The following is a 16,534-nucleotide window of genomic DNA, read 5'->3' as shown; positions in this document are numbered from 1 at the left end:
CCCTGGTGAGGAAAAGTGATGAGTTTGTGTTCATTAACTTGAGGCCATCTGGTATAGACACGCAGCAGTCTGTGAATCAAACGTGCATCAAACTCCAGGGATCAGAGCCCGTGCCAGACCCAGTGTTTTGGAGAGTCAACAACAACCAGGGGGAGAAAAGGGCCCTGACTATCTTTTTCTTTTATTTTTAAAAACCAGTTCCGCCTTGCAGTATATCAGAGCGTTTCGCGCTGCTCAGCTGGCGAGCCACATTGCTTTCCCGTCATTGCCCATCTGAGCTGTCTTTGGGGTGTGCTTCCGCAGATGAAGTCGTTTTCCCTGTCACCATCTCCGCTTGGGAGGGGTGGCGAGGAGAATGAGAACGTTAGCGTCCCTTTCCCTGCACTTTTCTGTAACTAGAGGCTACAGCCACCCCCATGCGTGCAGTGTGTGCTCACACACATTCTCACCGTCAGACAAAGCAAAGCCATACTGCAGGTAGCAGACACACCGCAGGACATTCTCAGGAGAACCGTCTTTTGCAAATAGCCCATTTCTGGAAGAGAGAGTGAGTGCTCCTTGCAGCCTTGCTAATAAAAACCCCCTCGACAGCGGCTAGCTTTCTGTTGAAGAGTGCGCACCAAAATGTAAAGAAAGATAATCCATCGCTGTGCGGATTCCTTACCGATTGCCACCAGACCCCTTACTGGCATGTATAGACAAGGACCTGGGAGGGGCTGTGGGTCTGCTTGAGGCTTCCTTCCACTCAGAGTCTGGGATTCCTGTATTTGAAACTAGGGTCAGTGTATTTGAAACTAGGGGTCAATGTCCACTGCAGAGCAGCATGGCTGACTTTTCTGTGATTAGGTAATGCAATTTTCTGGGTGGCCTCTGTTCTTTAATGCTTCCCTAAGTACCATCTTTCTGCCTGTGCAGTTCTCTTTAAGGCCCCCATGCATGTTTCACCGAAGGAGATGAAATAGACTGGGCTGTCCATCGAGGAAGATGTGACTAGTGGCTATCCCTCTCTGTCTCTGCACCTGCCCACTCCCCACCCTTCTATGTTCTAAGAGGCCTAGCAGAGGGCAGAGTTCCACTGGAAAATTCTTTTGAAGCACACACAGGTCAATAATACACAGAAATAAATAGCTATTTTCAGTGTCTTGTAATGGGCCTTGGGAAACTTTGTATTTCAAAAATTATGAAGGAAAAAGATGAGGCAAAGGACTTTAAAGATGGATGCAAACAACTTTATTGTTGCTGGAAAGCAGGATAACTGACTTGCAAGAAAATTTGCTCAATGCTGTGAAGAAAGCTAAAAGCAATTCTTTTTCTTTTCTCAAGGGGTTCACTTTTAAAAGTATTGAGTTATTCAGTGCATTGCATTGCAGTGTGTCTTATTACAACCATAATAGCTCCAGGTGTGATCATTGTTTTTAATGTTTGCTGATATGATAAGCATAAAACAAGAGAATGGAATAGAAGTATATGTACCACTTTATTTTGTTTTGCATATCTTTGGATAGCACTCGAGTTTAAATTTGTTGGATTTTTTTAAAGCCCTGAATAAAGATTCTCTGGTACGTAGGAAAGCTCATCTTCTAATATGCAAAGAAGCTAGCTCACTGAAAGTCTTGTTACAACATTAATTGAATTATAATATGTTTCCTTTGGACTTTATCTCTGAGTTGGAGGAATACACTTTGTTGGCAAGATACAACTGTAGGTCACAAATTCGAGAACACACAGAGAATGAGTGAGAGAATCAGACGAGTTTTCAAGGAGTTTTCTGGAGGAAGAGATTTTGTTTTGATTTGTATTATGCAACTAATATATGTTTATTGTGGAAAACACAGATAAGCAAAACGAAGAGAATAAACATTATCTTTAATAATCATATTTAAACATTTTGGTATATATACTTCTATTCCATTCTCTGTGGGAATAAATACAATATAATTAAACAATAGAATCTTAGTGTACATTCCGGTTTGTAATATACATTTTTCACTAATCAATATTGAATGAATATCTTTTCATGTCATTAAATGTTATTTTCCATGTTATTTTTTTGGTACGTAGTGTCCACTGAATGGATATACCATGATTTATTTAACCAGTCCAGTATGGTTGACATTTGGGTTGTTTCCGACAATTCATGATCATAAACACCGCTGTGATGAGCATACCTGTGGCAAAATCTTTTCACGCATCCATGATTATTTCCCCAGAATCAGTTCTAAGAAGAAGAATTGCTGCATATATGGGCTTGCAGATGTTGATAACTTTGACACGTGTGTGTGTCAATAGCCTCATGTCCTTTTTGTACAATGATGTTATTATAGAAAAAAGTATTCACGACACTTGTTGAAGATGGTAAGGCAGACTTTATTCAAGTGGACCATGGTGATAGGTGTAGGGACCACAGCAGTGAGGTCTCATAGTGGGGGAGAGAGATTGGACTCAATGCCAAATACAGCGTGGGCAAGTGGGAATTTACAGTCAAGGAGCAGGGTCGGGGTCATTGGGTGGAAAAGTACTAAGAGGAAACATTACTAAGAGGAAACATGGCAGGTAAGGGAATTCTGGCTAAACCAGCCTAACAGGATTTTTGCCGAAGACAGGCCAGGGTGATGAGACATCACCTGGGGGATGGTGGGAGATGAAGAACCCAACCAGATATCAAAGCGATCAGATATTGGGGGTCGGAGATCTGGCTAAACTGACTTAGCAGGATTCTTGTTAAAATTGGGCAATGCATAGACAAAACACAGAAGCCCAAAAGTCAGGCCTAGTTGAAAAAGAGTTCAGGGGAGCCTGGGTAGAGTTTGGTCAATAGAAGAATCTGTGTCAGCCTATGGTAACTTCTTCTTCTTTTTTTACTTATTTATGGCCCTCCCTTAAATTTTGATTTGTGTTAGTGCATGACTGTGTGTACCTTGTTCATCAACCTACGGTACCAAAATCCCCAGCCAACCCCCTCCAGCACCACCACTTCTTATCCAGTATCATTCCTGGTACAGAGCTAATGGCGACTTACATGGAAGTACTGATTATTAACTCCTATTTGAAAAGGGACAATGGCCAAAATGGATGGAGAGGAAGGAGGGAGAGTCATTGTTGGAGACTCCTGGGTTCTGGTACAAGATTTATCACTGATCAATGTGGGATCTTTTCAAACCCACCATCACTTCTTTGATGCTCAATTTCCTAACAGAAGCAAATGAGCTAACTAAAAAAGACAATTGAGGGCATTTTTGAGAGCATTTCCAGAACTGCAAATGTATGAATCTTTTATTGTGAATCATATGTAAGGGATGGGAAAAGCTGGCTTGGGTCGTGTGCTACATTGAAGAGAAACTGCAGTGACGTTGGGGAAGTTTGCCTAATGGGTAAATTCCTTCAGGACATAAATGACAACAGAAGGGCCTGCACTGCAGCCAGACAGTTACTCTGGGAAGTCTGGCCATTAGGGTGGCTCTTGGAAATAGGCAGCATCTGAAAGTCCTGACTGGCTGGAGACCAGCTTCACACTCCTGGTGGGCACCTTCAGAAGGCAGATGATTGGCAGTGGTCCTGGATGGGGGCGGTTCCAGAAGCAGGAAATGGTCAGAGGTCTAGCCAGACGGATGTCCTGCATCAGGGAGACCCAACAACATTCATGAGACTAGGATTCACAGTAGAAAGCCAGTTTCTTAGAGATTTGGAGATGACAAGGCCTGGCCTTGTTTCATAGGAGCTAGGGTTTAGATTCTCAGCAGCAGGAAAACTGGTGTCCCATGCTAGAACTGGGATTTGAAGGAAGGGCCTGTTCACTGTGGTCAGGATAGGGCCAGCAGCCAGACTGCTGAACTGTTGATCTAAAGCTCCTTAATTTAACTGGGGAGCTGGGGTGAAGCAGTGCCTGCTGTGAAGGTGGAGTGGTTAGAGTCGGGAAGTCTCGACATTCGCCATTAACTCTCTAGTCGGCATCCTTATGTCTTGGCTTTTATCTAGATAGAGCCTGGAGCGCTCTGAACAGCCTTTAAAACTAATCCCTCTTGTAATTTTAAAAAATTTTGTTTTCATCTTTCAATGTAAAATAAACCAGATAGAGAAAGCAATACTAAACAAATCTATAGCTTAATGAATTTTTATAAGATATTCTTGTTGCCATAGAACTTTGCTAACCTTCCTGAAAGCCCCTGCATTTGCCCCCCACCCCATCACACCCCCCCTTCCCTTTTCAACCTTTATAATAATCACTCTTGCATTTCTTTATAGATTTGTCACCTACTTATGTGACATATTCTACTTAGGAATATTCTTCACTGCTAATTTTTTAGCCTTGCCCATTAAAAAAAAGAGATATGTCTTTGAAGTCACTTTTGAAAGCTGCAACATCCTCTCCATCCCTTTCCTTTCCTTATACTTTTTCTGTGGAAGGACCCAGGCATTTTTTAATCTGTAGAGTTCCACAAGCTTGTATACTTGTGGTGCTGTTCAACATGTTCCTCTGTCTTCTGTATTTCCTGCACATTGGCAGCTGCATCCAGAGGCTTGACGAGACTCTTGGTCCATCGCTTTGGCAAGGTAATGGTGCTTTTCACCTGGAAGCACATAATGTGTGGTTTTGCCATATTCATGTTAAGACTCAGTGATGCTCAATAATATCTAGATCCCCCACTTCACTGAGGGCTGCATAATGTGTAAATACCTCTATAATTCTGTTTTCATTTATTGTCTGGGATACTTTTTTAAGGAGAGGCTTCCCTTCATGTACCATTTGGCTACCCAGTGGTACAGTTCTTACAGGAAAGGCAGCATAAATATTCAATGCATTCATACACCCAGTTTTCAAGATAATAAATTAGCTTCCTGTCATCCTTAGAATGTAATCAATTCATTCTTTTTAAATGGTATTATTAACTCATAGATTTATACATATCAGTGGTTTCAATCCATTGCCTATTGGAGCTTCTTTAATTGGTACCTGGGTCCTTTTGACATGACCTGAGGAGGTTTCTAATCTTCCTTACTATCTGGTATATGAAGAGCCTCCAGGCTTATATTGTGTATTTCCTGCCCCAGATCTGGAATCAGCCATTTCTCTGTGAAGCCTGGTTTCTTTTAATAGGAAAAGGTATGTCAAGACCACAATTTGGATACTACGGATGCTTATTCCTACTGGGTGGGTTATTGCGTCTAGCTTTTTCAGCAGACATAACATACACACGTATCGAATGTTTGTGTGGGAGGGGAGATGTGTGTGATCAAATGCTTTGTGAGTTCAAACTATTTTAGACTCAGATTCACACTACAGAGTTTTTACTTAACTACTTTTATATTACATTTGTGTCTCCTTTATTCCAAGCCCCAAATCCTGGTGCTTAAAAACACAGAATTATATTAGAATATCCCATCATTATTACAGAAGGCTCAGAATAACAATAATAAGAACATTATCACCATCAATTATGATTACTAAACAGTTTAAATTTTTCATCTCTGTATTCTTTTCCCTCTCCCCAATTTTTATGGTTGTATTACTATATTTGTGTTATCAGATCATATTGCTACTGTAATCTCTCCCTTTTAACCCTCATTTATTTTTAATTCTACAGGTAACTATATATTTAATACTCATTATCCTTAGATTGATGCCAATTTAGTCATTTTTGGTTGTCTAAAGCTGATTCTCTAGTGGATTCCTTAGTAAGGGTTCTTCTCATGGAAATAATATTCTGTGAATTCTTGCACATTATAACAGTTTGTGTTCTTTTACATGAAGTCAGTTTTGCTGGATATAAAATCCTTAGCTCACACTTTTTTTTCTTAAATATTGGAAATATGAGCATCAAAAAATATTAAAACAATCCAATTTCTTCTAGCATAAAATATTGCTCTCAAAAAGCATGTGATAATCTAATTTTCTTTCCCTTATAAGTCATGTATTGTAAATAAATTTTTATTTATCTTTAAAGCCCAGTAATTTTGCTAGATTATGTCTTGACGTAGATTGTTCTAGGTGAATAGTTTCAAGTATGTGGTGCACTCTTTCAATGTGTAGTTTCAAATAATTTTTTAAAATGAGTTTCAGGAAAATTGTCTTGCGTCATACATTTTAATATTTTCCTGTTCACTTGCCTTGTTTTTCTTTTTCAGAGATTGACTCCTATTCTCTACTGGTTGCATCTTCTTTCCCTATCTTTAATATTTGTCCCTTTCTTGAGATCTTTTTAAAAATCTTCTTAATCATTTCTTTTTGGTTTTTAAAAACTAAATTTTATCCTTTTTAACTTTCCATTTCCCTTAAGACATCATTTGTTTCATGTATTAACTTTTGTGTTCCTTCTAGTTTACTTTTCATTTCTAAACCAATTTTAAAATGTCATTTTAGATCATCTTGCATCATTTTCTTAAGGCCTTTAGCTGATGTTGAAGTAATATGCTACAATTTTGATAGTTTTGTGAGCCCATTTTTGTGGCATACCTTTATTCTGTAGGGATGCTATTCTCCTAATTTCTTTTTTTTGACACAGCTTTGTATGAGATTGTACCTGCATACTTACTACCACAGAGAGACCCCGTCTCCCAATTCCCCTACCAAACCTCCCCAAGAGGAGGGTCGTCTCAGATGGGGGTCTTGTGCAAAATATGAATTTACTTTTTTTATTTTTCAGGTGGAGGATTGGCTTATTTAGCTTTTCTAACTTAGCTCCCTCTTCTGTTGTTTCACATCATGTTAAAAAAAACATATGGCAGCTTTTTTCCTGAGATTTCCTGTTTCTCTTCCCCTCCTCTACTTTTATTTCAAGTCCATCTTTCCTTTATCTTTGTAATGTCTGTGTCCAATTTTGATTCCACTCCCTGCAGTGGAGTCCTGGAAGAGTTCATTGAGAGTTCATAGGGACCATGCATCTGCAGCCTCTCCACTTCAGACCTTCTAACTCAGGTCTTACATGCGCCTACTTTTAGGGTGAGCAGAACTGCTCCCAATTTTAGTCACTGTCTTAATATGGGCCATCTGTGCTTTCCAGTGAATACCTGGTGGATATCAAGTTCATCAGATGCCCTGTGCCCTCCCTTTGCTTTCTCTAGCACAGATGCTAATGATACTCACATCTTGTGGCTGTTGGTGGTTTCGTCCATTGGCTTGTATTTGGGGGGTTTGTGGGGCTACTTTGTCCCCTAGTTTTGTTGTAAGCGTTGTCTTTGCATTTTTGACTTTGCATTTAGTTTCTCTGTATAATTTTGCTGTGAGGCATTGGGAAGATGTCACTGTAGCTGCTCTCTTCCCAGAATCCCCCAGCAGGGTTTTAAGTGGATGGAAGGCAGGGCTCGTTGTTGAATCTCTAGCAGCACTTCTCCTACATTGTCCTGTGTATAACATGGATTCGATAAGTGTTGTGGAATAACATGAAGCTGTCTCTCTCTGGAGTAGAACCCCAGCCCACAAAGAGTGATTTGGGTGCCTCATCTTATTTCCAGAGACTTCTGTTCATTGGGATGCCAGTCTTGAGGTGGGAGGAGAGTGTCTCTCGGTTGCCTGTTATTTGGAGGTAATAAGTTGCAAACATTGAATTGGCTTTTAGAGTTCATAGCCTTCCACTTTGAACCAAGACCAGGATGAAAAGTAGCCGGGCAAGTTGTGACTCCCAGCTGCATAGCCTATTAAAGCACTTTATATCTGCTTCTTTGCTTAGGTTCCTAATTAAAGCTGTTTTCAACCCAGTAAACAGCCTCACCCTGGCTAATAGAGTTGGACAACTCCTTGGTGGCCTCTTCCTTTGTCCTCCCATGTTCAGTGACTCCAGGGTTAAGTTCCTGTTGCCTACAGCATGGCCACCCACTGAAACATTTAATAAGGAGAATAGTATTGTTTCTTGGGGACATAATTATGAGAGACACTTAATACAACCTTTTCTGAGAAAACAGGCCTTTTGAAATGCCGTGTGTTGGGGGAAGATTTAGCCCAGATCAGTGACTGCTTTAGCTATTACGAGCCATATTAATAATACTGTGTTTCTGCCTTGGCTGAAAGGCTCTGGGGTCTGTCTCTAAAGTTTATTAAACATTTGTCTGAAAGACTTGTACTTGGGACTTGCGGTTCTAAGTCTTTTCTTTCAGCTTTTTAGGCTGTAACTCCAGTTTGCTGGTTGTAGATACAACTGTGAAATAGGTAACTTCCCTTTTGAATCTCTCATTACTGTAAGCTCATGTCCTGGGTTTAGGGGCACATACTTTTGCATCTTATTAGGATTCCCGAAGGCTGGAAACTGGATGCAAATAAAAACTACTGCTTGGAGACACATTGGAGGCATTTGAGGACTCGTGTTTTGTCCTTCCTTCTCAGGAACCCCCCTGTATTCCTCAGAAGTTATGTGTGATTTTTATTTGGCCCTTAGTTTAAAATTACTTGGAAAGCCATCTTCTTAAAGTAACTTAAGAAAATCACTTTGTTAAGTAAATATAACTTGTAATGTGAACAATGTCTCCCTAATTTACCCATCTTAAAATTCCAACTTTTTAACATCACACTGTTCATACTTCAAGACAAAACTGTGTTTTCTTTCTTTCTTTTTCTTCCCACTGTCTTCCCATTTCCTGGAAAGGGAAGTAGTTTCCTTCACATGAGGTATGTGGCTTCTCTTTTCATCTCCTATAGCATTGTTTCGTTTGTTTGAATCTCTTGTTTGTGAGGAAGCAGAGGAAAAATCTTGGGAGTAAGAGAGTCCTAAGGTTCCCATCCAGCTTTGCCCTAACTTGCTGTGAGATCTTGACAAGCTAGTAAAGCTTTCTAAGCCTTAGTTTTCTCACTTGTAAAATGGGCATGAAAGTCTCTGCATCACTTTGTTACTGCTGGATGAATGTCACAACATATATAAAGCACTTGGTGTCTGGCACAATGTAGATGCCCCCAAAATAATTACCCTTAATTGGGAGTGCTCCTGCCAATGAAAATGTGACTTCTTGCCAAAGGAAAATACTTTGTGATGTTTGTTCTCACTCTCTCTGCCCTAAGAAGTGGAACTTCATTCTTTTCTCCTCCTGTACTATTGAGAATGTGTTTCTCCATACAAATGTATCTCCAGCCACCAAAACAAATCAGAAGTACCCATTCACAGTGATACCATGGCAAAGAAACCCAAGCCAAAAAGGTGGCTGTGGATCTTTAACAACGTGGGTGGTGGGTGGGGGAGGGGTCACTGTGACTTCTCTTGGCTCCCTTCCCATTTCTGAGTTTTCCACACCTCAACTGTTTTCTTTTCATATATGTGATGGGCTCTTTTCATAAACATGACTCCTAGCCAAGCAGTCCCCTTAGAGCCCAGGGGCCACACAGAAGCCCCTTCTCCATCCTACCCCACCATTGCCTCCCAAGGGGATGGTGTCTCAGATGGGGGTCCTTCTGCAAAATATTGCATGAGAAACTAGAAAATCAAGCTCATGCATGTTTGTCCTGATTTCTCTCCTGGCCTCCTGTCCCCCCCCCCCTTTTTTTTCCTCCTTGTCAATTTTTAAACACAGTTCCCTCCACCAACCTATTCTGTCCCTGATATATGCGCCCCCCAGTCCCCAACTCTTTTGTTTTGTCCCTGCCACTGCATGCCTTCCCCCAATACACTCAGCTTCATTGCTGCTAAATGTCATTTTTGAAACAACAGAAGGACATGCTGTTTTTGTGACATCTCAGGGAAAAAAATTTTTGATCCATTTGGTGTTAAGAGCACTCACAAGAAATGTATTCAGGGACCCTCGCCAGCCTCTTTCACTGGTGTGGTTTACATTTGGTGGTTGGTGATAGAACAAGCACAACGTTTTCCCCCAGAAACGTCCATTCTCCTATCATCTGTGTCCTCCTTCCTTAGATTGGCTTGTCTTTCAGATAATGCTGTATTTGAAGCACAGCAATTCCTGATTTATTTTCAAGCCAGGGATCCATCTTGATCTAGCCCCTTCTCAGGGCTTTGAACCAGATTCTCAGGAAAACCATGAGGGAACACGGTCAAGTCCGGCTTATTTCTCTGGGCCACGAGGTGGAGGGAAAGGCTTGAGACACTTTGCGCCCCCCCTTGACTCACAGGGCCAGTGTAGAGCATGAGTGGAATCTTAGATTGCGTGCATCGTGACCTCCCTTCCAAAAAGAAACAGTTGCTCTTTTCAGGAAACCAGGAACTGGGGGTTCCCTTTGTTCTTTGTCTCTTTCCTCCAGGCTCTACCAGGCTCCATCTGTGATGATATATATTCATATATTCTTATTCCCCTTAGACTGGAAAATTCTTTCGGGCGGGATCCATGTCTCATTCATCATTTCGTCCTCCAGTGCCTAGAATGGTACCCTGTAGGAACTGTACATTTACAGAAAGGAAGAACACACACTTACTTATTCACTCACTGAGTGTGCGAGGAGGAAGCAGAGAGAAGTGCTTACTTCCTCCAGACTTCTTCCTGGCAATGCTCTGCTGAAGACATGCTGCACACAGGCTTGGATCATTATTTCAATCCCAGAACCCCTTTGCTTCTACAAAAGGTCTAGCTGAGCAACTAAGTTATGAAAGGGAATTGTAATTAGTTTCTCATTCTGGCCCAAACCCCTGATTGCAATATAGTGACCGCGATAATCCCCACCCACTTGAGTTATTCAGAGTCCTTAGGACTCTGATGCTCTGAATTTAGTTAGCTTGTAAACCCACGAACACCCAAAGTGGGAGTTTTGCTTCTTTTCAGAACCATCAAAGCAAGCTTCGCAAGCCTTGAATGTACCAGAGGACCCTTAATTCAAGAGTAGTTTGAGAGATACTGTTCAGTCTCAAAATCTTACCTGGTAGCTCTTTATCCCCAGTTCCTTTGCTGGTCTGCTGTTCACTTTCGGCCCCGTAGGAAGAGAATGGTGGGCACTTAACACATAGTACTTCCCTCCTTCCTTTTAGCCATCGTGTGAACTTGGAGGAAATGAGAAACAGCTCAGTTTTCACAGACACACACACAAATCAAGAGTTCTTGTTCTAATGACTTGTTTTGACATTCCACTTGACAGGAGGCTGACAACTTGAGGTTTGCAGCCTGCATGACCTTCTTTAAAAGTATACTGTGTCTTCACTGACTTTGAATAGAACTTACTGATGGGTGAATCTGGGCAGAGTTCAGTCCCGCTGCAAGATGGGCACACCAACCGTCGCCTACACTGCCGAGAATCTAATCGAAATGTGCAGTAGACGTTACCGCTCTCCAACTTTATTTTGGGAAATTCCCTGGCTATAGAAGCACTGAAGGTGTCGATTTCATGGGTGTAGGGCTTTGCTAAACCGTGACTCCTTCCTTCCTGAAATAATCATTAATCGATATTAATGATATGGATTCAAAATCAGCTTGGAGGTAGGCTCCTTACACACCATTGTTCTTGGTGCCTCTCTGTTGAAGAACATGTTTAAGCTTCTGTTTATCTGCTGTTTCCTCACCTTTGAATTCCTCATGGACGCTGAGCTTTGCCGAACAGACAGTTCTGGAGCAAAATTAGAAGCTTTTCACTGGGCTGACTTCTAAAATCCTTCCTGGTTTTCTAAGAAGCAACCAAAAATGGAAAGGAAAAAAAAAAAAGAAAGAAAGAAAGAAAGAAAAGAAAAGAAAGAAAAAAGTAGAGACTGGAAGAAGCAAACTTTCAGCTAATTATCCTCTTTTTCTCCCTCTGAGCTCAGAGCACTGTTCTTAATTTCCTGACCAGCTTGTGCCCCTCCCCCGCTCCCTCCGAGCATCTGTGGTGGTTTCAAATTGAACTGCATACCTGCTGCTCTGAATTTCCAACATACCATACCAGTTGGTTTGCCAAACAGCGAACTGCCAGCCATCTGCCATCCAAAGTCAGAATTTACATTGTTTCATCTTAAAATAACGCCTCCGGAATAGCAAGCCACTCTATGCATCAGGTTTTAAAATTGACAATCAGCCAAAATTAAAAACAAATACCAAATGGGCATAAAAAAGAACATGGCACTGGGGGCGGGGGGGCGGGGAGGGGGGTGGCATTTGACGCAGAGTTTATTTTTCAGCATTTTTACCTGATTTTTCCACCGAAATAGCCATGGCATTTCATTTTATCTGCAACAGCAGGAACTACTTATAGACTGAGAACATTAACTTTTTACTTGCCTAACTCTAGCTAGAAGAGGATCAGAATTACAGGGTGGGAGCTGTTGTCCTGGTGACCAGAAGTGTGGATGTCTTCATAATCCTTGGCTGCAGGGAAGGAAGACCTGTCTTAACCTCTCCTCGTCAGCCTCCCTGGTTGCTCAGCTGAAAAAGCTAAGATGCATGGAAGTAGAATGCCTAGTCCAAGGTCATGTGCTAGTTAACGGAAGAATGAAGTCATGAACTTGGAACTCCTGGCTCCCAGGCATATCCTCCTGCCTCCTCCTTTCTCCTTGTCTTGACTAGTCGTTATGGATGACTAGTTTAGTTCTTATTATCTAGCAACCTTATCATGCCTTATTCCCCCACTGCTTCAGGGCAGACAGGAGAAAAGGGATTTGGGGAACACTTGGGGACCTGTGGTGTTGGCCTTGTGGAAGAGCAACCATTAAATCTGGATGGCTTTCCAGAGCAGATGGGCTCAGAGGAGTTTTTGCTTTTTTTTTTTTAAAGAAAAAGAGGAGAGATTTCATGTTTCTTTTAAGGAAGCTGTTCCAGGCGAAGGCAGCTTGGGGAAAAGTGTGAATTTATGAGTGGGCAGAGGAAGCAAAGGGCTCTAAATTTATACCAAAGCCACCTGCCTACAGTTTGGCACCCTGTGCCATGGGCATGCCAGCCTGAGTGGAGAAGACACAAGGAGTCTGGGACTGGAAGGGCACTGGGTGACCCCGGAGCCGGGCCTTGTGCAGCCGCTTTAGAATTCTCCTTGTGGCGGGCATCACCCCCACATGGACTCAGAGATCCTGGGGTCCAGGTGAGCTGCCTGCTCTGCCTGTGTCTTGATGTGAATGTCAGAAATGGGAACTGTGGTTACAGTGGTGGTTACGTTTGGTTTTGGGCCAGAAGGTGGCATCTCCTCCTGGATGCCTTCACTCAACCCAGGGGTCCATCTTTCATGCTCCCACAGCCCCCTGCCTGTGGCTGTGATATACCTGCCCCACTAGCCTCTCTTCATTGCTAGAAGTGTCTGCCTTTCCCGTTAGACTTCTTGTGGTCAAGGCCGTCTTACTCATCGCTTGGATTTTGAGCACCATTCGTGTGCAACTCATGCTCATTTAATAAGTGAATCAATGAGTTGCTGAGATCATGTAGGACTTCATTGTTTGTGCTGACCAGTAGACCCAGTTCCACAGTATTTTGCCTACAAAAGCTGTTTTATTTACCTGAACTCTTCTGATTTTTGTTGTGTGCCAATTGGTGTTGTTACTAGCTTACATACATATTCTTAGCTGATGTGATGGCATTCTATGTACTAACAATAATTCGGTGAAGTCACTGCTGTCGTTATAGAGGTGAGCCAACCAAGGCACAGAGGTGTGAATTTTCCCGAGGCAGATTGGAACCCCGAAGCCTGTGAGGGCTCCTTTTGGATGGAGGCTGCTGCTGTGTGCTTGGTACTGCTTGGGCCTCACCCTGCTCCTCACACTGGAGCTTTGTGTCTAGAGCTGGGAACTGCCTGGAGTGCCCTGACACCCACAGCACTCCTGGAAGACGGTCACTCAGAAGAGAGGGGCCTTGTGAGAAAGGTTTGAGAAAGCCGTTCTGTTTAGCCTGAGAAGAAAACACGGAAGTGAGGGGTAAAGTTTGCATTCATGATTCTGCCAGGCTGTGCTTGGAAGCAAGAAAGGGTGTGCTCATTTACTCCAGTGGACGGGGCAGGACCTGGGGTGACAGTGGCTGTGAGGCAGGTGTTAGCCCATCAGAACGGATTTCCAAGTGAATGGAGCTGCCCACCAGTAGAATCCCCTTCCCTACAAAGGAGTGAGTGCCCTGCACAGTAAAATCAGGCAGCAGCAGAGTGACCATTTGTTGTGAAGCCATAGAAAGGATGCCTCCCTGATAGGGAGCTTCATACTAGTGGGACTTAACTAACACATCCATTCCAACTCCACAACTCCTTAGTCCTGTAGTCTGACTTTAGTACATAAAACAATGGTGCTTAGGAGGAAACATTTTTAACGCTTAAAATAGTCAACTCACTTTTATAGAATGAGTCATTTTAAGGCCTCCTCTCCTCCCCCTGCCTTGAAAATCTCATCAGATGAACCTCAACTAAAAACAAATAAACAAACAAAAAACCTGAAAATGTAAAAACAAGATCAAATGCAATAGTACCATTTGATTTCCTAAAAGGCGTTTTCCTTTGCAAAATTGGAAGATGGATGAGTGATCCTTTCCAAGAACTATAGATGTCGAGCCACAGAAGTCCTGGCCAGGGGCCGCAGGTCCTGCTCAGCAGAGGGGCTGAAGAGGGTACCACTGAAGGCCAAAGCCACTGTAACAGGGTCTCGTCCTTGATCGCTTCTAGTGCAGGAACCCTCTAGATTTGAGTTTTAAACTCTGCTGAGCTATCTGCACAGATGCTATCTGCCCGATGCACTGTGTTGTGATAAAAGATAAAAGCTCCTTTATAAAGCTGTTGTGAGACGGTTTGTATCTGACCCTGAGTTAGTGTCGTTACTAAAGGAACTGAAAAGAGAGAGAGAGATTATATTTAAATGAGCTGACATCTCAAGACTCCCCAGGGCAGGTGGGATGTTTCTCCCGAACGAAGGAGTGGAGCGTCCCTTCCTTCCAGGTAGTAAGCGGACCCACAGGTGCTTGTACCTGCCTCTCCTGCTTTTCCCTTCTGCCTGGGAGATAGGACCGTCAACTCTGAAGAGCCTTGTAGCTGATCTAGTAGCCAGAAAAGCAAAACAAGGCTTCCCCTCTAGTTGTCTCTAAGAGCTTAATAAAAAAAGAAAAAGAAAAAAAGAGTTCTTGTGATTATAGGGCACAGCCTTGCTAACAAGGGAACATTTCTCACAGGTCTGTTGAAACAATGGGCATGAATTTCAAAAGCTCAGAGTGTCAGAATCTAAGCTCAGAGTTCTCACTGAGTTTGAGATGAACTCTGCATTCAATTCTGGGGTAAAAACGAATTATGTTAAGTAGTGACTGAGTAATTAAGGATAAAGTAAATTTTATAACAGTTTGATATTTCTTTATATTAAATATTAAAAATCAGCTGGTTTTTAAAATACTGTTGAGTTGTGGCTCTTTTTGCAAAGAGTTTTTTGTTTGTTTGTTTAAAGGAAGAAAAATAGATTGTCCCTCCTAGCAAAGAAATAATCTCTTGTCCACAGACTCTTATTTGGATACAGCATGATTGTGACACTACTGCCACCTAATGGTAGAGTGCCTTAATTGCAGACCAAGAACCTAAAGAAATAAGCAGACACTACTAAGATTTCAAAACTAAATATAATTACAGCAAACCAAATGCCACCTATGGAGACTTATATACAGTGCATAAATTACTGTCAGATGCAACTAATAGGGGTTGTCTTGACCTTTGCTTGCCTTTGACTTGTGGTGCTTTATGCTTTAAAAGTCCGTCAGACATTATTAAGACAATGTAAAAGAATTTCAAGAATTTACAGTATATCAAAATTTGATTTTAGAATGAAAACAAATGTTAAAATGGAATACAGGTTAAAATAATTATTAATATGGGCTAGGTAATGGTCATCAATAGTCATCCTATTTGAGGTTTATTGATAGTTCAATAATTTAACTTAATTAGGGCCCTTTAATCACAAAGGCATTTTAAAAAGCAGTCCTAGGAAGAAAAATACATTTATGGGATTTATTCATCGGTTTTCCAGGTTTAAAATCATCCTTATATAACTTATAGCAGACAAAGAAGGAGCAGCCATTCACTCATTCTCCTATGTGGTTATGAAACTGTGAGTTCGTACCTGTCCACGCAGGCAGAGTTCTATCATCTAATCCTTGGTGGGTACTTGGCACGAATGTTCTATTCTTGTTTAAGAAGAAACTTGATGTTGAGTCCTCTGTGTGGGTAGATGGGGAAACTTTTATAAACTTTGTTTTGTTGTTATTTTTGCTTTCTGGTTTGATAACAACCAACATTTGTATTACGTTTTGCAGCTGCAAAATGCTTTTGCACATTGTTTTCATTCTCCCAACCGCTAGATAGTTACTAGCTTTGTTTTACAGCTGAAGAAACCATTATGTTCATAGAAGTGAAATGACTTGACCAAGATCACATAGCCAGTAAGTGGCAGAGGGTGTAAATCCAAATTTTCTGGCTCTAAATTTCATTCTCCTTCTACTGTATGGCACTGCTGCCCAAGAGAAGACCTTTCCTTAAGATGGAGTTCCTTGATTCTGTTTGTTATGGTAGCATAGCATTTACGTGGCCAGTCAAGACATAGCAAGCTAGGCAGAGAAGCATCCAGTGTCTGAAGCTTCTCAGGAAAGATTTCTTACTGCAACTCTTACTTATACCCTTCTTTTAGTGAAATGTCAGTTCTTATTAATTCATTCATTCACCCAGCACTAATGATTGTAAGAGAAGCAACCATCTCTCCTGCGTTGTCAG

The 16,534-nt window shown here is 41.8% G+C and overlaps 1 protein-coding gene and 1 long non-coding RNA gene across 7 annotated transcripts in view; one reads left to right on the top strand and one right to left on the bottom strand.

Annotated features, from left to right (window-relative positions):
• Positions 1–16,534, top strand: part of MSRA (methionine sulfoxide reductase A) — a 333,781-nt gene that overhangs the window by 269,726 nt on the left and 47,521 nt on the right. The window lies entirely within an intron of this gene.
• On the bottom strand, positions 1,317–13,945 carry LOC109448167 (uncharacterized). Of its 5 annotated transcripts, XR_012498136.1 has the most exons (6): positions 12,018–13,929; positions 11,744–11,874; positions 11,421–11,521; positions 11,083–11,284; positions 10,784–10,904; positions 1,319–3,613 (listed from the first exon to the last, which is right to left on the bottom strand). It is a non-coding gene; the product is annotated as an uncharacterized LOC109448167 (long non-coding RNA). The 5 variants fall into 5 exon arrangements; XR_002137471.2 differs by having other exon boundaries at positions 1,317–3,613; positions 11,421–11,874; positions 12,018–13,945; XR_012498139.1 differs by lacking the exon at positions 11,083–11,284 and having other exon boundaries at positions 1,320–3,613; positions 12,018–13,887.

The sequence above is a fragment of the Rhinolophus sinicus genome, linkage group LG07 (genome assembly GCF_036562045.2).
Source record: "Rhinolophus sinicus isolate RSC01 linkage group LG07, ASM3656204v1, whole genome shotgun sequence".
Taxonomy (NCBI): Eukaryota; Metazoa; Chordata; class Mammalia; order Chiroptera; family Rhinolophidae; genus Rhinolophus; species Rhinolophus sinicus.
Note: the sequence above shows the minus strand (reverse complement) of the source record. Positions and strands in the feature narration are given on the sequence as shown.